General features: G+C 39.2%; 1 pseudogene; it reads left to right on the top strand.

Annotated features, from left to right (window-relative positions):
* Gm9742 (predicted gene 9742) lies at nt 17,122-18,972 on the top strand (annotated as a pseudogene).

Raw genomic sequence — 23,695 nt, 5'->3', positions numbered from 1 at the left:
AATATGTCATTCTTCCTGGAAAGATATTGTTGGACAAGACTAAGAGTGATAGTGAATAAAGACAAAGAAAGAGAAAGAAAGAGGAAAGGAATGAGGAAGAAAGAGTAGGAGGAGTGGAAGAGAGCTAGGGGAATATGATAAATATTCATTCACTTCAAGTTTTTAAATACATCACTCAGTACTTATTCACTGCAAAATAATAAAACCTGGCTACAAGAAATCAAAAGATCTACATTTTTCCATTTATTTTTAAAGGCAAAGCATTTAGGGGATTATCCTGTAGGTTTCCCACTAAGAAACAAAACAAAAGTTGTGAGTTGCTAGGTGGATCCTTGCCTGTGTGAGGTATAGAACAAGTGAATATTTCTATGCAGCAGGAGGAATTATGAACAATCAAATGACATTTATAGAACCACCATGATTGTACCAAATAAAAGCAAGGAGAGTTGGACAAATGAGAGGTCATATCATCATGGAGACTAGTGTAGGGGAGGAAATATGAACATAAGACCAGCACAGTTAAGCAATGGTATGTAACAGAATGCAACAGGGATTGGAAGATTAGAATAGTCACTATAGGTAATAGAGTTAGGATTGTCATATGTGGCCTGAGATTGACCTCACCAAACTCATGGATGTTTTAGCACAAAATAAAATTAGTGAATCCGTATCTAAATTCAGATTAAAAGTTGGTAGTGCATGTTGAGGGCATTTTCTACAATGCTTAGATCCCAAGATGCCTGTACATTTGACTCTTTAGGTAACAAGCTATTTACTACTTGTGTTGGATCAAATAGGTGGATGACATCCACCTTCAGAGCTTGTCTGGTTCAAAGAAGTCAAAGTACCAAACTATAGTCAACTGTGCTTCACTGTTTCCTCTGTCTGTGGATAGAGTCGGCACATGCTGCAATTCCAGAGCTCTCAGGATGGTTTTTGGGCTTCCCACTCAGGAGTCATGGATAAAGGTCAGTTAATATCCTTAAGCTTTATTTGATTTAATTTTTTTTGCAATCATGGCTTCCTGAAGTCATACCCCATTCAGATTGCTTCCACTGGGTATAGAGACTCCTGGAATCAAACTCAAACTAATTCTTTTCGCCCAGGAGAATCCTTCACATGTGTCAGGTTAGCCCCTTGCCCTTTCTTGAGCATCCCTAGTTTTTAAACTTTTACAGATGATTAATGCAATATAGCTGGAGAATATATTTCTGTTGTATTTCTACCCAGAAGCTATGAATTGTTACTTTTGTTTTTTCATCTCTCTTCAAATCATAGTTTTGAAAATGAACTTGCCAGGTAGTGGTGGCACACGCCTTTAATCCCAGCACTTGGGAGGCAGACGTAGGCGGATTTCTGAGTTCAAGACTAGCCTGGTCTACAGAGTGAGTTCTAGGACAGCCAGGGCTACACAGAGAAACCCTATCTCAAAAAACCAAAAAGAAGGAAAAATAAAGAAAAAAGAAAGAGAAAGAAAGAAGGAAGGAAAGAAAGAAAGAAAGAAAGAAAGGAAGGAAGGAAGGAAGGAAGGAAGGAAGGAAGGAAGGAAGAAAGAAAGAAAGTGAACTAGTTGAAATGTATACATATAATTTACCTACTTACTGTGTATAAGGAGGAATCCCTTCAAGTTTGATGGTCCAGTTGCCTCATCCTGTCCTGCTATGAATATATCAGAAGCACCTTGCATGGACAGGACATATCTTAAGATGTTAATAAGCAGTACCATGGTTAATTTTGGGGGACAACTGATGCACTGAATATGCAGAATAAGAGCTGCACTAATGCCTTTTCAACTTAACTTTGTGACATCCTGACTGAGATGGAGCAAAGAGCAAGTGACTGGCATTTTAGAAAGCTTCTAAGTTTTGGGAGTTGTGAATAGAGTTTTTATAAACATTCATATACAGGTTTCCAGGGCATGCAAATCTTTACATCAATTCAAGCTAAATATAAAAAAAGTTAATATTCATAAACTTTTACTAAACTGTTTAAAATGAACTATTTTGATAATTTTGCTGTGCAGAATAGTTTGTTGTTTATAGCAGTCACATTTTGTGTAGTGGTTCATCTACCTTAAATATCTTCTCTCAGTCAGCCTTTACCTCTTGATTAATATCTTATCTAGGGATTTTTCCAGTTTCCTCTGTTACCCATGAAAAAATTCTCTTCTTTTATAAGTCTGACATTTTCAGACTACTCAGATCAGTGAGATCATATACAATATATGGATGTGGTACATATGCAGACATATTTGTAGGGGTGTGGAACTCAAAAATTGATTCTGGATTCCTTTCTCAATAGGTCTCTACATTAATTTTTGAAATAGGAAGCTTTCTGAATATGGAGATCATTCATTGACTAGACTGGCAGGCTGTATCTCCAGGAATATTCTATCTCTACCTCACTAGTGGTGGTATTACATATGTGTTTCCATACCAGATTTTTGGGATTCATCATGTTTCTATGTGGATCTTTAAACTCAGCTTCTACGTAGTCTTGTCTTTTACTGTTTATAATGGGCATGAGGGATAGAAACTGAAGTGTATACTCTATAAGAAACCTCTCCAGAGAGAGCAGTTTCCTGAAGCTGTAATCATATCTACAACGTACTCAAAATATATTTTCAAAAGGTTTGGATAGCCTAATGAAGCTAACCTGCAGAATATATAATTTCAACAGCCATTAAAAGTAAAATCATTTTAGTTTAAAAGCTATATTTTGACCTGAATAAAAGTGTGTGCAAGCGTGTGTGTGTATATATATATATATATATATGGAGATGTGAACTCCACAACAATCATTAAAACTGCTAACTCTGTTGCCAGGCAACATTCTCCCAAATAATTTCATTCAAGCAGAGGTTAGAATGTTGTGTTCTATTACTGTATAGAAGTTTACTTTGTGGGAAAGTGCATATACCTTATAGAGATTGCCTGAAGCTAAGAACACTTCCTTTGATTTCTAGATACAGTACAAATATGTGGTGAATTTTGTGGCATTTCAAAGCATTTTGCTGCTTACAAGATGCTATTTTACATAAATGCATTTGTTCCCTGAATCATGGTTATCTCCGTAGATGACAAAGTTGATTTTTTTCTAGGCCTTAAGATCGGAGAACTGAGGCACTTAGGAATCTCAGTGTTCTTCCTATATCATGTTCGTATCTGTTCTTGAAGGTTTTTTATCACTTTTAATCCTGATTAACAGGATTCTTGAGCCAAAGAGTGTATGAGCTATAAAAACGCTTTGTTAGGATCCTCTAGTGTTTAAAGTTATTCTATGTAAAGATTTAATGTTATATTGAAGATGTTCTAAAAATCCTAACAGCAAAATCTATACACTTAATCACATAAATAGCTTCAAGACAAAATTGAGAGAGAAACATATTTCAAAAATATAGACATGGGCTGTGTATATAATGATGATCCTATAAAATAAGAACATACCTTGGGTGCACTTATCATGTCTATACAATGACTAAACACCTACCTTATCAGATATTTCTCAGAATAATGTATTGCTCAGTTTAAGAGAAGGAATGACTTTGGCCAATAGTTGGTGTCTAAATAGTATATAGACAAGCCTTTCTGAATTTATGATGTTGACAATTGAAAAAGAAAATTTCACATAGTGCTAGAAGGGGTTTTTAATTGGTTATTTTATTTATTTACATTTCAAATGTTACCCCATTCCCGGTTTCCCTTCTGCAAATCTCCTATCCCATCTCCCTATTCTCTGCTTCTCTGAGGGTGCTCACCCACTCACTCACTCCTGCCTCACTGCCCTAGCATTTTCCTACACTGGGGCATCAAGCCTTCACAGGAACAAGAGCCTCCCTCCCATTGATTCCAGATAAGGCCATCCTCTGCTACATATGTATCTGGAGCCATGGGTCATTCCATGTGTACTCTTTGGTTGTGGTTTAGTCCCTGGGATCTCTGGGGGGTGGGGGTCTGGTTGGTTGATATTGTTGGTCTTCCTATGGGGCTGAAAATCCCTAAGCTCCTTCAGTCCTTCCTTAAACTCCTCCATTGGGGTCCCTGTGCTGAGTCTGATGGTTGGCTGTGGGCATCTGTATCTATTAGTCAGGCTCTGGCAGAGCCTGTCAGGAGACAGCTATATCAGGTTCCTGTCAGCAAGTACTTCTTGGCATCAGCAATAGAGTCTAGGTTTGGTGTCTGCATATGAGATGGATCCTCAGGTGGGGCAGTCTCTGGATGGCTCCTGCTTTAATGGATGAATCTGAAGAAGTTTCTGGAGCTTCACTTTTTGCAGTATCTATTAAGTCACGTGTTTCTTTTGGGAAAGGATGAAACTTTCCATCTTAGAGAATAGAAGCTAGAAAGCAGTGGGGAAAACCAAGATCCATAAACTGCAGCCATAGAGTGAACCACTTCTTTTTTTTTCCATTTTTTATTAGGTATTTAGCTCATTTACATTTCCAATGCTATACCAAAAGTCCCCCATACCCACCCACCCCCACTCCCCTACCCGCCCACTCCCCCTTTTTGGCCCTGGCGTTCCCCTATACTGGGTCATATAAAGTTTGCGTGTCCAATGGGCCTCTCTTTCCAGTGATGGCCGACTAGGCCATCTTTTGATACATATGCAGCTAGAGTCAAGAGATCCGGGGTACTGGTTAGTTCATAATGTTGTTCCACCTATAGGGTTACAGATCCCTTTAGCTCCTTGAGTTCTTTCTCTAGCTCCTCCATTGGGAGCCCTGTAATCCATCCATTAGCTGACTGTGAGCATCCACTTCTGTGTTTGCTAGGCCCCGGCATAGTCTCACAAGAGACAGCTACATCTGGTTCCTTTCGATAAAATCTTGCTAGTGTATGCAATGGTGTCAGCGTTTGGATGCTGATTATGGGGTGGATCCCTGGATATGGCAGTCTCTACATGGTCCATCCTTTCATCTCAGCTCCAAACTTTGTCTCTGTAACTCCTTCCAAGGGTGTTTTGTTCCCACTTCTTAGGAGGGGCATAGTGTCCACACTTCAGTCTTCATTTTTCTTTTATTTTTCCATTTTTTATTAGGTATTTAGCTCATTTACATTTCCAATGCTATACCAAAAGTCCCCCATATCCACCCACCCCCACTCCCCTGCCCACCCACTCCCCCTTTTTGGCCCTGGTGTTCCCCTGTACTGGGGCATATAAAGTTTGCAAGTCCAATGGGCCTCTCTTTCCAGTGATGGCCGACTAGGCCATCTTTTGATATATATGCAGCTAGAGTCAAGAGCTCCGGGGTACTGGTTAGCTCATAATGTTGTTCCACCTATAGGGTTGCAGATCCCTTTAGCTCCTTGGCTACTTTCTCTAGCTCCTCCGTTGGGAGCCCTATGATCCATCCATTAGCTGACTGTGAGCATCCACTTCTGTGTTTGCTAGGCCCCGGCATAGTCTCACAAGAGACAGCTACATCTGGGTCCTTTCGATAAAATCTTGCTAGTGTATGCAATGGTGTCAGCGTTTGGATGCTGATTATGGGGTGGATCCCTGGATATGGCAGTCTCTACATGGTCCATCCTTTCATCTCAGCTCCAAACTTTGTCTCTGTAACTCCTTCCATGGGTGTTTTGTTCCCAACTCTAAGGAGGGGCATAGTGTCCACACTTCAGTCTTCATTCTTCTTGAGTTTCATGTGTTTAGCAAATTATATCTTATATCTTGGGTATCCTAGGTTTGGGGCTAATATCCACTTATCAGTGAGTACATATTGTGTGAGTTTCTTTGTGAATGTGTTACCTCACTCAGGATGATGCCCTCCAGGTCCATCCATTTGGTTAGGAATTTCATAAATTCATTCTTTTTAATAGCTGAGTAGTACTCCATTGTGTAGATGTACCACATTTTCTGTATCCATTCCTCTGTTGAGAGGCATCTGGGTTCTTTCCAGCTTCTGGCTATTATAAATAAGGCTGCTATGAACATAGTGGAGCATGTGTCCTTCTTACCAGTTGGGGCATCTTCTGGATATATGCCCAGGAGAGGTATTGCTGGATCCTCCGGTAGTACTATGTCCAATTTTCTGAGGAACCGCCAGACTGATTTCCAGAGTGGTTGTACAAGCCTGCAATCCCACCAACAATGGAGGAGTGTTCCTCTTTCTCCACATCCTCGCCAGCATCTGCTGTCACCTGAATTTTTGATCTTAGCCATTCTGACTGGTGTGAGGTGGAATCTCAGGGTTGTTTTGATTTGCATTTCCCTGATGATTAAGGATGTTGAACATTTTTTCAGGTGCTTCTCTGCCATTCGCTATTCCACAGGTGAGAATTCTTTGTTCAGTTCTGAGCCCCATTTTTTAATGGGGTTATTTGATTTTCTGAAGTCCACCTTCTTGAGTTCTTTATATATGTTGGATATTAGTCCCCTGTCTGATTTAGGATAGGTAAAGATCCTTTCCCAATCTGTTGGTGGTCTTTTTGTCTTATTGACGGTGTCTTTTGCCTTGCAGAAACTTTGGAGTTTCATTAGGTCCCATTTGTCAATTCTCGATCTTATAGCACAAGCCATTGCTGTTCTGTTCAAGAATTTTTCCCCTGTGCCCATATCTTCAAGGCTTTTCCCCACTTTCTCCTCTATAAGTTTCAGTGTCTCTGGTTTTATGTGAAGTTCTTTGATCCATTTAGATTTGACCTTAGTACAAGGAGATAAGTATGGATCGATTCGCATTCTTCTCCATGATAACAACCAATTGTGCCAGCACCAATTGTTGAAAATGCTGTCTTTCTTCCACTGGATGGTTTTAGCTCCCTTGTCGAAGATCAAGTGACCATAGGTGTGTGGGTTCATTTCTGGGTCTTCAATTCTATTCCATTGGTCTACTTGTCTGTCTCTATACCAGTACCATGCAGTTTTTACCACAATTGCTCTGTAGTAAAGCTTTAGGTCAGGCATGGTGATTCCACCAGAGGTTCTTTTATCCTTGAGAAGAGTTTTTGCTATCCTAGGTTTTTTGTTATTCCAGATGAATTTGCAAATTGCTCCTTCTAATTCGTTGAAGAATTGAGTTGGAATTTTGATGGGGATTGCATTGAATCTGTAGATTGCTTTTGGCAAGATAGCCATTTTTACAATGTTGATCCTGCCAATCCATGAGCATGGGAGATCTTTCCATCTTCTGAGATCTTCTTTAATTTCTTTCTTCAGAGACTTGAAGTTTTTATCATACAGATCTTTCACTTCCTTAGTTAGAGTCACGCCGAGATATTTTATATTATTTGTGACTATTGAGAAGGGTGTTGTTTCCCTAATTTCTTTCTCAGCCTGTTTATTCTTTGTGTAGAGAAAGGCCATTGACTTGTTTGAGTTAATTTTATATCCAGCTACTTCACCGAAGCTGTTTATCAGGTTTAGGAGTTCTCTGGTAGAATTTTTAGGGTCACTTATATATACTATCATATCATCTGCAAAAAGTGATATTTTGACTTCCTCTTTTCCAATTTGTATCCCCTTGATCTCCTTTTGTTGTCGAATTGCTCTGGCTAATACTTCAAGTACTATGTTGAAAAGGTAGGGAGAAAGTGGGCAGCCTTGTCTAGTCCCTGATTTTAGTGGGATTGCTTCCAGCTTCTCTCCATTTACTTTGATGTTGGCTACTGGTTTGCTGTAGATTGCTTTTATCATGTTTAGGTATGGGCCTTGAATTCTGATCTTTCCAGAACTTTTATCATGAATGGGTGTTGGATCTTGTCAAATGCTTTTTCTGCATCTAATGAGATGATCATGTGGTTTTTGTCTTTGAGTTTGTTTATATAATGGATTACATTGATGGATTTTCATATATTAAACCATCCCTGCATCCCTGGAATAAAACCTACTTGGTCAGGATGGATGATTGCTTTAATGTGTTCTTGGATTCGGTTAGCGAGAATTTTATTGAGGATTTTTGCATCAATATTCATAAGAGAAATTGGTCTGAAGTTCTCTATCTTTGTTGGATCTTTCTGTGGTTTAGGTATCAGAGTAATAGTGGCTTCATAAAATGAGTTGGGTAGAGTACCTTCTACTTCTATCTTGTGAAAAAGTTTGTGCAGAACAGGAATTAGATCTTCTTTGAAGGTCTGATAGACCTCTGCACTAAACCCGTCTGGTCCTGGGCTTTTTTTGGCTGGGAGACTATTTATAACTGCTTCTATTTCTTTAGGGGATATGGGACTGTTTAGAAGGTCAACCTGTTCCTGATTCAACTTTGGTACCTGGTATCTGTCCAGAAATTTGTCCATTTCGTCCAGGTTTTCCAGTTTTGTTGAGTGTAGCCTTTTGTAGAAGGATCTGATGGTGTTTTGGATTTCTTCAGGATCTGTTGTTATGTCTCCCTTTTCAGTTCTGATTTTGTTAATTAGGATTTTGTCCCTGTGCCCTTTAGTGAGTCTAGCTAAGGGTTTATCTATCTTGTTGATTTTCTCAAAGAACCAACTCCTCGTTTGGTTAATTCTTTGAATAGTTCTTCTTGTTTCCACTTGGTTGATTTCACCCCTGAGTTTGATTATTTCCTGCCGTCTACTCCTCTTGGGTGAATTTGCTTCCTTTTTTTCTAGAGCTTTTAGATGTGTTGTCAACCTGCTAGTATGTGCTCTCTCCCGTTTCTTCTTGGAGGCACTCAGAGCTATGAGTTTCCCTCTTAGAAATGCTTTCATTGTGTCCCAAAGGTTTGGGTACGTTGTGGCTTCATTTTCATTAAACTCTAAAAAGTCTTTAATTTCTTTCTTTATTCCTTCCTTGACCAAGGTATCATTGAGAAGAGTGTTGTTCAGTTTCCACGTGAATGTTGGCTTTCTGTTATTTTTTTTTTGTTATTGAAGATCAGCCTTAGTGCATGGTGATCTGATAGGATACATGGGACAATTTCAATAATTTTGAATCTGTTGAGGCCTGTTTTGTGACCTATTATGTGGTCAATTTTGGAGAAGGTACCATGAGGTGCTGAGAAGAAGGTATATCCTTTTGTTTTAGGATAAAATGTTCTGTAGATATCTGTGAGATCCATTTGTTTCATCACTTCTGTTAGTTTCAGTGTGTCCCTGTTTAGTTTCTGTTTCCATGATCTGTCCATTGGTGAAAGTGGTGTGTCTCCCACTATTATTGTGTGAGGTGCAATGTGTGCTTTGAGCTTTACTAAAGTTTCTTTAATGAATGTGGCTGCCCTTGTATTTGGAGCATAGATATTCAGAATTGAGAGTTCCTCTTGGAGGATTTTACCTTTGATGAGAATGAAGTGCCCCTCCTTTTCTTTTTTGATGACTTTGGGTTGGAAGTCAATCTTATCAGATATTAGGATGGCTACTCCAGCTTGTTTCTTCATACCATTTGCTTGGAAAATTGTTTTCCAGCCTTTTATTCTGAGGTAGTGTCTATCTTTTTCTCTGAGATGTGTCTCCTGTAAGCAGCAAAATGTTGGGTCTTGTTTGTGTAGCCAGTTTGTTAGTCTATGTCTTTTTATTGGGGAGTTGAGACCATTGATGTTAAGAGATATTAAGGAAAAGTAATTGTTGCTTCCTGTTATTTTTGTTGTTAAAGTTGGCATTCTGTTCTTGTGGCTGTCTTCTTTTAGGTTTGTTGAGGAATTACCTTCTTGTTTTTTCTAGGGCGTTGTTCCCGTTCTTGTATTGGTTTTTTTCTGTTATTAACCTTTGAAGGGCTGGATTCGTGGAGAGATAATGTGTGAATTTGGTTTTGTCATGGAATACTTTGGTTTCTCCATCTATGGTAATTGAGAGTTTGGCTGGGTATAGTAGCCTAGGCTGGAATTTGTGTTCTCTTAGTATCTTTATAACATCTGTCCAGGCTCTTCTGGCTTTCATAGTCTCTGGTGAAAAATCTGGTGTAATTCTGATAGGCTTGCCTTTGTATGTTACTTGACCTTTTTCCCTTACTGCTTTTAGTATTCTATCTTTATTTAGTGCATTTGTTGTTCTGATTATTATGTGTCGGGAGGAATTTCTTTTCTGGTCCAGTCTATTTGGAGTTCTGTAGGCTTCTTGTATGTTCATAGGTATCTCTTTCTTTATATTTGGGAAGTTTTCTTCAATAATTTTGTTGAAGATGTTTGCTGGTCCTTTGAGTTGAAAATATTCATTCTCATCTACTCCTATTATCCGTAGGTTTGGTCTTCTCATTGTGTCCTGGATTTCCTGGATATTTTGAGTTAGGATCTTTTTGCATTTTCCATTTTCTTTGATTGTTGTGCCGATGTTCTCTATGGAATCTTCTGCACCTGAGATTCTCTCTTCCATCTCTTGTATTCTGTTGCTGATGCTCAAATCTATGGTTCCAGATTTCTTTCCTAGGGTTTCTATCTCCAGTGTTGCCTCACTTTGAGTTTTCTTTATAGTGTCTACTTCCCTTTTTAGGTCTAGTATGGTTTTGTTCATTTCCATCACCTGTTTGTATGTTTTTTCCTCTTTTTCTGTAAGGACTTCTACCTGTTTGATTGTGTTTTCCTGTTTTTCTTTAAGGACTTGTAACTCTTTAGCAGTGTTCTCCTGTATTTCTTTAAGTGATTTATTAAAGTCCTTATTCATGTCCTCTACCATCATCATGAGATATGCTTTAAATCTAGGTCTAGGTTTTCGGGTGTGTTGGGGTGCCCTGGACTGGGCGAATTGGGAGTGCTCGGTTCTGATGATGGTGAGTGGTCTTGGTTCCTGTTAGTAGGATTCCTACGTTTACCTTTCGCCATCTGGTAATCTCTGGAATTAGTAGTTATAGTTGACTCTGTTTAGAGATTGTTCTTCTGGTGACTCTGTTACTGTCTATCAGCAGACCTAGGAGACAGATTCTCTCCTCTGAGTTTCAGTGCTCAGAGCACTCTCTGCTGGCAAGCTCTCTTACAGGGAAGGTGCGCAGATATCTTGTTTTTGGACCTCCTCCTGGTTGAAGAAGAAGGCCCAAAACAGGGCCTTTCTCAGAAGCTGTGTTGCTTTGGCAGTTCCTTGAAGCTGTCAGCTTCTGTGGTGCAGACTCTCACCTGTGCAGACTAATTTCCTAAGTCCCGCGGAGTCCCGGAACCCAGATGGCGACCGCTGCTGCTGAGGCTGAGGCCGCCTCCCAAGCCAGGCGGACACCTGTCCTCTGAGTGAACCACTTCTAAGGAGTCAAGGACTTGAAATGTTCTACAGAGTAGAAGAGTGCAGGGACACTTGGATGGAGCAGTGCCAAGGTTTTCTTGGGAACCCTGCTGAGTCCCCTAATGACAACAGTGCCTTGGCAGAGTTTTGGGGGACTGGGAACATTTCCATTAGGTTTGAGTGTTATTGCAAGTATGGTGTTCCCCAAATACTGTATATTGTGTGTGTGTGGTGCATGTATATGTTTTTAGAGGCTTAACTATTTTTAAATTTAAAACATATTTATTTTTAATGGATGTGTATATGTGTTTTGCCTGGATGTATGCATTTGTACCACTTTTATGTGCCTGAATCATATGTCCATGAATCCAGAAGAAGGAATTGGATCTCCTGTAACTGGAATCATGGACAGTTTTGTGCTGAAACTGAACCATGATCCTCTGCAAAAGCAGCAAATGTTCTTAAATGCTGATCCATCTCTCCAATCCTACTAACTTTTAATTCATATGTTTCTGCATCACGAGAAGTTGATTTCAGGAGACACATTGACATGTAATGTGGTTGAAAGAAACTAAAATGTAAACTTTGTTCACCATAGAGTGAGTCACGAGGGACACTGGTTAGGTGAGAGAGCTTTCCATATGAGAGGGACAGAGATCATTGAAGACACAATGAATGATATGGTTAGTGCAGTAGAGACTTCTGAAGGAGTCAAAGCTGTCTTGATATTCTCTATAGCAGGCCCTCAGTTTGCTTTGTTTTGGTAGGCAATAGCACATTTGATGTAGACATGGTCTTAAAACTTTGTTTCAATCCTGTGACATCAGTTATTGCTCTTGATATCTGCCTAAAAATCTAGTAGTTTGTATTAGTCTGTTATTCCCACTAATTTTCAATGAGTGGACATACCATAGTCATTATGCAACACAAGAACTCCACATAAGGGAATAAGGAAAATGTAACGGTACATGCTTATAACGGTATATGCTTATAATCCCCGTGTCTGCGTGGTTAAAGCAGGAGTTAAGTCTGACTACATAACAAGCTCAGGGAAAGCCTGGGATGCATGAGACCCTGAACTAAAAATAGAATAAAATATGTGAAGTTTTACACTTGTTATATATACAGAAATATGAATTCTTTAGGTTTTATACAGAAATTAGTAGTCTATTACACTGAGGTACATGGTACTGAATTTATCAAATTAAAAATTATTCATATTAATATTTCCTCATGAAAATCTCATGTGTTGTTCGTTGTTTCATTTATTACGTTTTAAAAATAAGAATATAACTACATTTTGCTCTAATTTTATTGCCTCAATATGTATGCCCTTATGCCCAAGAAGGTAATCGACATGACTGAGCAAAGTGTGCTGCTTATTTTAGTATTTGTTAAGAAGTCAGCACAACCAAATATGTACTCGCTTGCTACTTTACATAGAGTATATTGCCACTTTCTGCAACCACTTACAGGACAAAAGTCCTTGAGAAGTATATTGGCAATGAGAATCCAACACTTGCAGCAGCACCTCTCAGATGATACACATCCCTACGCTTCCATCACTCATCCTCTGAATGCTATCATTCTGTGGTTATTACTATCATTTCTGAAACAAGGAAATATGTGTTTCTTATAGTACTTGCTGGAGATATCTGAAAGTGTATAATTTCAGATGTTCACATGCCTGCCGTGACTGACAGTGACATCACTCTTCAAGCTGATGAGTTCTGGCATGGCGCTCAGAACAACAAATGTTCGCTGGGGACTTCACCATATGAGCTGTTGAAGGCTACACTGTAAAGGACAGATGTTTTTGCTCACTTTCCCAACTTATAGAGGAAAACAATGCATATTGAATGAAAATGAATTCTCTTATGATTGCACATCTGCAAAGGGTATTGTCATAGTTCGTTTTACAGTTGCAGCTTGTGTAGAAAAGGTTTTATCTATTAATATATGTTTCTGTCCACCATCAAGAGAAGCTAAGGCTAGAACTCAAAGTAGAAGCTCAGACATATGCTTCTTTCTGGCTTGTCCTCCAGTCTCTCTGGCTTCTCTTTTTTCATCTTTCTTATAGAGTTGAAATGGTACCACCCACAGTGGGTTGGACTTTCCTGTGTTAATTATGAATGAAGTAAATGACTCAATGACATGATCCCAGGCCAGTGTGACCAAGTGAGTTCTTAAGGTGAGGTTGAGTTGTCTCCCTATGATTCTAGGTCTGTGCTGACAGTTGAAATTAGCTCTATCCTGGAAACTTTGACTTCCAGGTATAATGGAATGAGTGACACAAGAGTAGCCCAGTCCCATTTTTAATAACAATGTCATGTTTGGTTTTCAGGATTAGAATAAATAGAGTCTGGTTGGTCCTGCCTCCTATGAGCTTGAGATGCGTTTGTTGAAGAAAAGGAAAGCATATGAGGTGAGTCCTCCAGACGTACTGATTCTTCGTCTCAGAATAATTTTCAAACTCAGAGAAAACTCTGAATTCCTTGAGAAATACTAAAGTTATGCTGAGCTGAGTTGGCTGATCTAAGAGTTTAGTTTAGGACTGCTGAAGCAATGTGAACTCATGGGTCTTGGCTTTAAAGAATAAGAGGTTATACTTCATGGGACAGAATTTTAGGTCATGGTATGAATTTCTCATGCCCACTTTAATAAAAAAAATTGTATCAGAATAAAAGAATTACTCCAAGGTCAAGAATGGAAAAAGGATGCTGAAGCTGGCCATGCTCAGGTCTGCTGAATTGTCGACCTAGGTGGTAAGATTCGGCATAAGGACAAAACATGAGGAAAGCCAGCATGAGGTCAGTCAGTATATTACTGTATGGCAGTTTCAGGCTCCCAGTCTACTTACAAGTAGCACCTTGAGGACAGATGTCAGAACAGTCTATTTGCAGTCAACAGAAATTAAAAGCAGCATTGGAAAAGATGGTGTACTTTTCTAAACAAGTGCTGAAAGAGAAGTTGATAGTAACCATTCATGTAAACTATTGTAAAAGAATAGGTATGAAAATCAATGAGTACTGTATATTCCAGGAAAGCAGAGAAAGAGAAATAGATGTTGGCAGGGCAGGTATTCATTTAATTCAGATGAGAAAAGAAGCAATTCAGTCTGAAAAATCTACTTTTTAAGACATAAACCAATGCTAATAACTTGGCAGAAAAGCACAAGGACTGGATATTAGAAAGAAAATGAAGGGATCATGTCCCATGGTCATTCAAAGAATAAGAATTCTATGCAAATGAGATGGGCAACAAATACTCTTTGAAAATACAGATTGCCAAGTATATTTGACATAAGAGCAATAGTCTATATATTAAAATTCATTTTAGTTGAGATGTCAAAAGAAAGTATATTTGGCCTATAGTTTCAGTGTGTGGGAGAAAGAAATGCCAGTTTGACACAAACCCTTCATTTTTCAATGACTGTATTACTATAATACCAAGCTGAAAATATTATAGGAAAATTACTGGTTGTTAGCCTGCTTAAATATAGACTGGGAGAAATTTTTTGAGAAAATACAAACCTACCAGTAATGTATAACATGTATCATGGCAAGATGGTACTTTTTTCAAGAATACAAGGATATTTCTAATTTTAGAAACCAATAAACTTAATTTATAGATGGATTATAAAGGGAAAGTATGTGATTATCCTTAAAGGGCCCTGTTGTAAACTCAATACTTTTTCTAAAATGACCCTATAGGAAATAAGAAGCAACTACAACAATATAAAAAATACAGCTATGTCATACTAGAGTGAATGATGGCCCTATGATCTGCAGCAACACAAAGGCATAATCTCTGTAATCCAGTTGGCATCCGACTGCGTGTTTCAGACAACACAATAGGGTGCTTTATGTAGATATTTCCTCTTAATGGAAAACTTCCTTTTTGGACAATAGAGGGAGGTTCCTAAACCTCAGGAAGTAAATGAAATATATTAGAAGATTCACTTGGTCTTTTTGGAGATTATGTAAGCAATAAGAAATTGCCTGGGCAGAGAAGACTTGAGGGAGCAACTTGAAAGTATGGCAGGAGTCCCAGAGATGCAGTTTTGCAGGGATAGGCTTTTGTTGTAGGAGGTGCCTTAAGTCCCCCATGTGCTAGCAAGTAAGCCCCTACTCAATGCAGTGATACTGATTTGCCTTGGATGGAACAGCAGTGAGAGGCAAAGAAATGGTTTCACCAAAGTGTAGCTTTGTGAACCAGTGAGGGGTAATTGCAATTGGATAATACCATGCCACTTTTAACCAAAGTAAATTTTACTCTAAAGTAGAAAATGTAATTTCATTCCATGTTGGCTTCACTTGTAACAGATAACAGTCCAATTATCATTTTGTATTTTAAGGTATTTTTTTTATAAACACTGTTTTCTTATCTCACAAATAAAAGTAATTCCCATTATATTGAACTGTATATACATGGCCTGTTTTAATTTACCTTGGGTTAAAGTCATTGAGTTCTTTTTGTTTCAGGGCTAGAGCTTTCATTCATTTAGAAAAAGTCCTTTCATACAATACATTGGTTCTACTCTGTGCTTTGTTCATTTATAGTGACCTAATTTCTGCTTAAGTTTCTATTGTTTATTTGTCTGTCTTGTGTTTATAAAATGATCCTATTCCTGCTTTTCTATTTTAACTTTTGGTATGAAATTTTGTTTTTGTTTTGTTTTTGGTGATTGTGTTTGTAGAATTAGAAATTACTGTCCATTTTTTATACTTATTTGTTAAGACTGCACTTCCATGGGATTTATGGATTGTTGGCTTTTGACAAGGGTTTGTCATAATGCAATGATGGTGCTATAACTACTCTCAAACTGGTCAGAAAATGAAATAATTATGTTTCAAATTTTTTAGAGAATAAATGAACAAAGTTGAAATCAACTATAAAGTGATCTATGCATATTCTGGCATGTCATAAATGAATTGAAGTTGAGTTTGGCCTGGAACATGCACTTGGTCATCACACCTAACCTCTGTCTCTGCATTTTGGCAAGCATGAATTGACTTCTGGCTCAGTGTTAGAGTGTTCTGCACAATTAACTATCTTAAACTGAATGAGGAATTTTAGTATTATGTAACCTCATCACTTCTGAAGCCCCAGATCCTCAAATTCCACTAGAAAAGCAAAAACAGACACAGTGATAATAATACACAGTATATAATAACACTCAATTCTATATCATATTTTTCCTATATTCTTTTAGGAAATGTATGTTCATTTAATTCCCATAGTCGAGTGCTCAGCAACTATTCCCTGATAGCAATATCTGGCTCAGTACATCCATAGATGTTAGATAAGGAGTTGCAATCCAGGTGAAATTTTCATTGCCCTCCATGTGGTTGGGAGAGAAAAGTCTAGATTTATGCCCTGTCTTCTGCCAGAGGTTGCATGTCTTCTGCACCACCTAACCTTAGACTAATTGTACAATTAATGTTGTAACATAAAGTCTTTAAGGTTGCAGTGATCCCCATGTGATGTGATTAACTCCTGGGATTCTAGGCACCAAGCATTAGCCACAACGTGTGAACTACTTAATATTGGAGGACAAGGAAGAGGCCCGACCTGGTAACATAGCTGGTAAATTCACAGCAGTGTCAGTTGCAAATCCACCAAAGCAGCAGCAATAGGGGTGTACCTAAGCTAGATCTTCTTACAACTTTACTCTCCATTTCTCTTGACTGCGCAATACAAGGTGAGAGAGTACCCCAAAGAAAAAGGTCACGCTGGCTTGTTCGGAGACCGGTAGGAATTTTTCAAACTGGGAGCACCACCTCAGGAGGTACAGGGAGTACCTTTCCCTTTCGGTGGCGTTGGCGGCGTCGCCAGCAGCGGTGGCATAGAAAATGGTGCCAAGACCTGCTGGCTTCTCGGAGCGCTGCCTTGGAGTGACTGTGAGAAGGCCGAGTCCCGGGCGCCAGCGGCTCGGGAACATGGCGGTGTGCATCCGGGGAGAGTTGAGGACTTTAAGGTTGGAAATCTACTGGGTAAAGGATCATTTGCTGATGTCTACAGAGCTGCGTCCATACGCACCAACTAATGAGCACCACACCGTTAGCCCAAACAGAGATTTCCAGGACTATCCAGATTTGCAGGACGCGTTAAGAAACGCTTGGACTGATACAAGAGCCAGCAAGAATGCTGATACTTCTGCCAATGTTCATGCTGTAAAGCAGCTGAGAACCATGAAATACATGAGTGCACATCACCATAAACCTGAGGTCATGCCACAAGAGCCGGGCCTACATCCTCATTCTGAACAAAGCAAGTATGGAGTCATCACTGGGTTACCAGAAACCTACCTTAAGAAGCATTACATCTCCTTTGATTGCTCACAGATTAAAACCAATCAGGCAGAAAACCAAAAAGGCTGTGGTGAGCATCCTTGATTGAGAGGAGGGGTGTGTGGAGCTTCTGAGAGAGTGTGCATCTGAAGGATATGTGGAAGAAGTGCTTCAGATATCGAGTGATGGGACTATGATCACTGTTTATTACCCGAACGATGGAAGAGGCTTTCCTCGTGCTGACAGACCTCCCTTGCCTACTGATAACATCAGTAGGTACAGCTTTGACAATTTACCCGAAAAATACTGGCGGAAATATCAGTATGCGTCCAGATCCATTCAGCTTGTAAGATCTAAAACTCCCCAAAATCACTCATTTTACAAGATATGCTAAATGTATTTTGATGGAAAATTCTCCTGGTGCTGATTTCAAAGTTTGGTTTATAATGGAGCCAAAATACATAAAACAGAAGATTTAATTCACATAATTGAGGAAACTGGGATATCTTACACTTTAAAAAATGAAAATGAAGTTACCAGCCTGAAAGAGGAAGTGAAAATATATATGGACCGTGCTAATGAGCGTCACCGTATTTACTTGCCACTGGAATCTGGAATCTCTGAGGAGGAAAAGGGAAGCAGGGCTCCTTTATTCTTCCCTATAATTATAGGAAGAAAACCTGGTAAGACTAGTTCACCTAAATGTGACCTCCACCGAGCCTGAAACTGGCTGAGCCAGACCTTGACTTTGCTGCCACTAAGGAGATTACCTAGGGTGGAGCCTGCCTCCCTAGATCACTCTATTGTTCTGCCACTGTTGCTGCTACCTGCTGGGAAGCCACCTAGCTATTCTGGAGACTACACCCTAAACTGCACGTGGTCACATGCAGCTGGGCCCCAAGGATGAATTGGTAGGAATGGGCCTCCCCCCTCCTTTATAAAGCACGTCCACCATTAAACATTTGAACTTTGAGCAGACTAGCATGTCTTGGTTCCATTATTTCTCGACCCGCCTAGAATCCCTCTTCTCTTTCAGATCCAGGCTACCTCCCAGGCTCGAACCCGGATGGACACGAGAGCCGCAGGCCGGCCCCAAAAACCGAAAGCCTTATCAGCACCTCCCGTGGACCCAAGCTACTGTAAGGGAGAGCAAGCATCATGGAGCAGACTGAGCATGAATCGTGCGGCTTTCCCAGCACAGTCACCAGAACTCAATCCTACTGTGACAGTTGAAGGACTTGGCCACACAGCGACTGCCACAGGAACAGGTGTCTCTTCAAGTCTTCCTAAATCTGCACAGCTTTTGAAATCTGTTTTTGTGAAAAATGTTGGTTGGGCTACACAGCTAACTAGCGGAGCTGTGTGGGTTCAGTTTAATGATGGGTCACAGTTGGTTGTCCAGGCAGGAGTATCTTCCATCAGTTACACATCACCAGATGGTCAGACAACTATGTATGGAGAAAATGAAAAATTACCTGAATACATCAAACAGAAATTACAATGTCTTTCTTCCATCCTTCTGATGTTTTCTAATCCAACTCCTAGTTTTCAGTAATTTAAGTCTCAGAAGTCTAAATTTAATAAATGACTTTTTGGCTGGCAAGAAAGAAAGAAAGAAAGAAAGAAAGAAAGAAAGAAAGAAAGAAAGAAAGAAAGAAAGAAAAAGGTCTCGATAATTATGCAGGCACAGAGAAGAAACCCAAGTAAGGATGTCTTAGTGGACAATGCTGCCCTCTGTTCTCATGCAGTCCTCGTTCTCCTTCAGCTTTTGACTTACAGCTAGGGAAAGCATGGCCAATATTGCCTCACTGTGATGAAACTGCTTTCTTTGCAATGTTGGGATCTCTAATATAAGAGAGGTAAGAATTTTTTTTAAAGCACAAATAGTAAAAGAACACTAAAATAAAGGATAAAATATAACTATACTCTTCCTATAGCTGTCAGAATGAAATCGAAAGATTGCATGGGCATTCTGAACCTGCACAGGGTCCTCATGAAGGCGAATGCTAGCGGTTTTTTGTTTTGTTTTGTTTTGTTTTGTTTTTCGAGACAGGGTTTCTCTGTATAGCCCTGACTGTCCTGAAATTTACTTTGTAGACAAGGCTGGCCTCGAACTCAGAAATCCTCCTGCCTCTGCCTCCCAAGTGCTGAGATTAAAGGCGTGTGCCACCATGCCTGGCTGCTAGCAGTTTTTGACAGGGCAGTTAAGGGAATCTGAAAGACACGTGGAGTATGTCTCCCAGTTGAGCGCAATTATGGGACAATCAAGAAGAAAATTATCCTTTGTGGTGACAAGAGTATGTGAGAAAGGGCAGCCTTTGGTCTCATGACTTGGATTAATCATGGAAATACCTAGCAATCATATATAATGCTTAGGTCACAGGAGCCAGCATACTGCCAGCAAAATTCCCTTTTGGGACTTGCAAAATAGGAAACTAGCATAGAACAGACACTGAAAAGTTAGTAGTGTCTGGTCACTGGGATGGAGGAACCCCTCATATTTGAGACTACAGCTTTCTCCATCATTTTTCATCCATGAGAAGCCCTATTTCCATTTGTGTAGCATTTTGAAATGGAAAACATTTCAGGATATGCTGTTCGATGGCATATGCTGGCAGCATTGTTTCTTTTTAAATGTCACCAGGGATTGCCAGCAGTCAGTAATTTTCTTCTTTAAATGTTTTCAAGTTTGGGCTGGGTAGCATTAAGTGAGATTGGAAAACATGTTCAGTGAATTTAGGAAGCCCATCATTTTTGATTATTCAATGAGTCCTCTTCTATCTCACTATTCCATGACACACTAGCTTCAAAGGTTAGCTGTGTGTCCTATCTTGTGATAGGACAGGCGTCACCACCATAATTGGAGTGCATTCTGGCATCTCTCTATTCCAGAGGACAGAACAGATGGGCAGAAGGTGCCATTTGGACCAGTGATTTATCTATAATCTTTAGATTTATCTATAATCTTTAGAATATTGTCAGGGCATTAGAAGTCTGCCCAGTGGGCTCCAGCTTGACACTCAGATATTTGTCTTCTTTACCAACCTTGGCCTGGAGATGTAAGCCATGTTAAGCTGTTAATGATTAAGTAATCCCAAAAGATTATTAGGACAGCCAGACCAAGCTTCCTTGTTGGGGACTAAATACTGACAATGAGCCACTTTCTGATGCAGCAGAAAGAGAAGAGCAAAAACAAAACAAAAAACAAAAAAACAAAAAAAAAACAAAAGCATTCAGTAGGCAATACAGTGGCAAATTGGAATGTGTTCTGAAATCTCAATCTTAGCATATCATTACACCTGTATGCCAATTCCTGTTTCCTTTGGCTTTCTCTATACTTATCATTTCCATATACCTGATTTGATATAATGCAGGAGCTTGTAAACCCATAAGAGTATTATCTTCAATTTAACCTGAGTTGATTGTACATGTATATATGAGTCCTTGTCTCCAATTTTCCCCAATAGATATTGTATGTGTATATATCCATCTATCCTACATATATTGAGTCTTTCCTGTTTTAGATTGAAATTCTGAAACCAATCCTGATTCTGTGATTGACTTTGTTTTTATACTGTTTATTTGCATTTCATTTTGGGTACTGAGCATAATTTTGGGAGCCCAAATCCTTGTGATGTCAAGGCAGTCTGTAAGAAGACTCAGTTCCCCAGATCATTTGTGGTATTTAATCCTTTAGAACAATCTTTCAGTAGTGTTTACACCAGGGAATACTTTATTCAAACGCTCTTTACACAAGCAAGAATAACTCATGTAGAAACTATTGGTTCGTGATCTTTGTAGAAAAGACAAGTGGAAATCTTTACAGGGTTTTCTGTGTTTTGTACTTAGCTGGAGGAGATTAATAATACATCTCTATGTAATCTGATGTATAATTGCTGTCATGCAATTGATCAAGTTAGGGATGATAACAGAGTCACAGCATCCATAAAAGCAATGCTTATGGAACAGGACAGATGCCACACTGAAAAGCAACACCTGTAACAGAGCTGGATCACGACTTTCCTCAGAAACTCTCAAACACTGCCTGGGTGATTTCTCCTCATTTAAACTTCCTGTAGTCATGTGGAGGCCTGTAATGGACATTCTCTTCATGTTTTAACTCATCCAACAATGGTTTCAGTGGACATCTGACATCTATAGAGATCTTTTTTTTTCAATTTATCAGGATGACATCATTTAATATTCCTTATGTTCATGAAAAATAGTCCTGAAAGTGGTGAGAAATTTGAGGCTGGATCTTATCTGTGGTCTCTATAATCAGGATGCCCAAATAGAGTATTTAGTATTTCACTCTGTTTGGTTATCACAGTTGGCACATTTTTGTAGGACTCATATACTGTTCAGTTTCTACAAAAAGTTTTACTTACAGAAAACCTGTATGTAGGTAGAAGCTTCAGGAATAACGGAGGATACAGGGAAGATAATGCTGGAGTCTGTATAAACTTCTTCAAGTTCTGATGGCTTATGCTTGAATCAAAAGGGGATACTTTTGGGGTTGGACATGTACATTGATTTGTCTGATTATAGCACTTTTCACTTAAAAGGTATAAGTCTCATATAGTGTTTGACACAGATGTAAAACCTATAGGCTCTGATTTCATGATAGGAATTTCTATATTTAAAATAAGTTTTGCAAGACTGATGTTTTAAAATAGGTATCTTAAGTTAGCATAAAAATGGAACATTAGACAACATAGGGATTTTTTAAAAATCAGGACAAGTATATTTGATAAACAAACATTTTATGAAAAACGAACTCTATAAAGAAACAAAAGAGACATAGTTTTACAAATATTTCAATAGATGTGTGTGTGTGGTGGGGGGGTTTGTTCACAATAGTGCAGGTATCTTCAAAGTCAGAAGAGGACTTCAGACACCTTAGAGTTGGAGTTACAGGTGGTCCTGAGCCACTGGACCTGGCTTCTCAGTGCATGCACATTTTTTTCATCATTTCTTACATACATATTTTGTGAAGTAAGTTTATTTTATGACTGCAAAATTCACATAATTGTTGACATACAAGATGCAGGGTTTTTTTCTAGTTTTTGATTGACCTTTAACTTCACGTGGCATTTTTTAGTATTCTGTGTTTGTGTGCATATGCATGCTGAGTGCACTTCTCTAACGTTTTCTAATGGTGTGTTCTAGGGAGACATTTCCCTACTTTAATACTCTATTTTGATATGTTTTACAAGTTGCTTTGTGGATTTTATTTATATCATACTTTTTAAATCCAGCTTAAAGTGCTTTAAGACACAAAACAATTGTACATGTTTATTTTCTTGTTGGCTATCTAGAAATATTTTTTGATTAGTTACCAGATTAATACCTCCGATTAATTATTTTCTGATTAAAAAACCTAATGCATTTCAGTGAGATGTGTTAGCATATTTTGGTTTATTTCTGTTCTCTCTGGTGGACTTTCATGGTAGTCAAGCAAAACTATTGAAAACTTCCAGAACCTAGATTCAGAGAGAAATGTTTGACTGTTTTTGAGAAACTTGATCTCAGGCTACCTTCTTTGGGGCATTGACAACATCTAACTTGACATTGACAAGCAATGCTGTCTGAGGAGTAGCTTGTGTGTTTCTCCAGACTGATGTGATCTTACCTGTCATGAGGCCTTGCTTTCTTTGCAAATAGAAATTACAGCAGCCATGAAAGTCTTCATGCTTTATAAGATCTCTGTCTTGGCTTTTGGACGGTGAAGCCAGCCCTCATTTCACTTGCTGTATCATTGTGCACTCTGCAGTGATTACTGTAGTCATCCCAGGTCCCAGTTCTAAATTGAAAAATACTTGAGATAGCTCAGTGCCCTTCCTCTGCTTCAAATGAGGTGGGGGTGTCATGGATTTCAGGGAAGTGCTGTATTCTAAATGACAGCTTCCTGCCTAGTCAAGGCTCAGACTGAAAAACTTGTAAGGTTGTACAAGCCCAAACCTGGTGAAACTCAGAGTTGAAAAGGTAGGGGTGGGGCCAGCTCTCTGCCAAACTCCGTATGTTTAGGAATGCATAATCCCTACATCCCACTGAGAGGACCATAGCAATCAATCACATAGCATAAAAACCAGAGTTCTCCATACTAAAGATGTGTCTAGATATGCCTGAATGTCTAGCCAATTTGCTTCCCTTCATGGGCCTTTCTTCCTGCAAAAAAGTATTTAATTCCTGGTTCCCCCCACCCTGAGTAAGGTATTCATTCACATTCGCCATCAAATAAAGCCTTTTGGATAAGCAAGGACCATCTCACCATCAAGAATTGCTCTGTGGGGTGTGGGAGCTGCAGAGGAGGGAAAAGGAGGC

This window comes from Mus musculus, chromosome 13, assembly GCF_000001635.26.
Source record: "Mus musculus strain C57BL/6J chromosome 13, GRCm38.p6 C57BL/6J".
NCBI lineage: Eukaryota > Metazoa > Chordata > Mammalia > Rodentia > Muridae > Mus > Mus musculus.
Note: the sequence above shows the minus strand (reverse complement) of the source record. Positions and strands in the feature narration are given on the sequence as shown.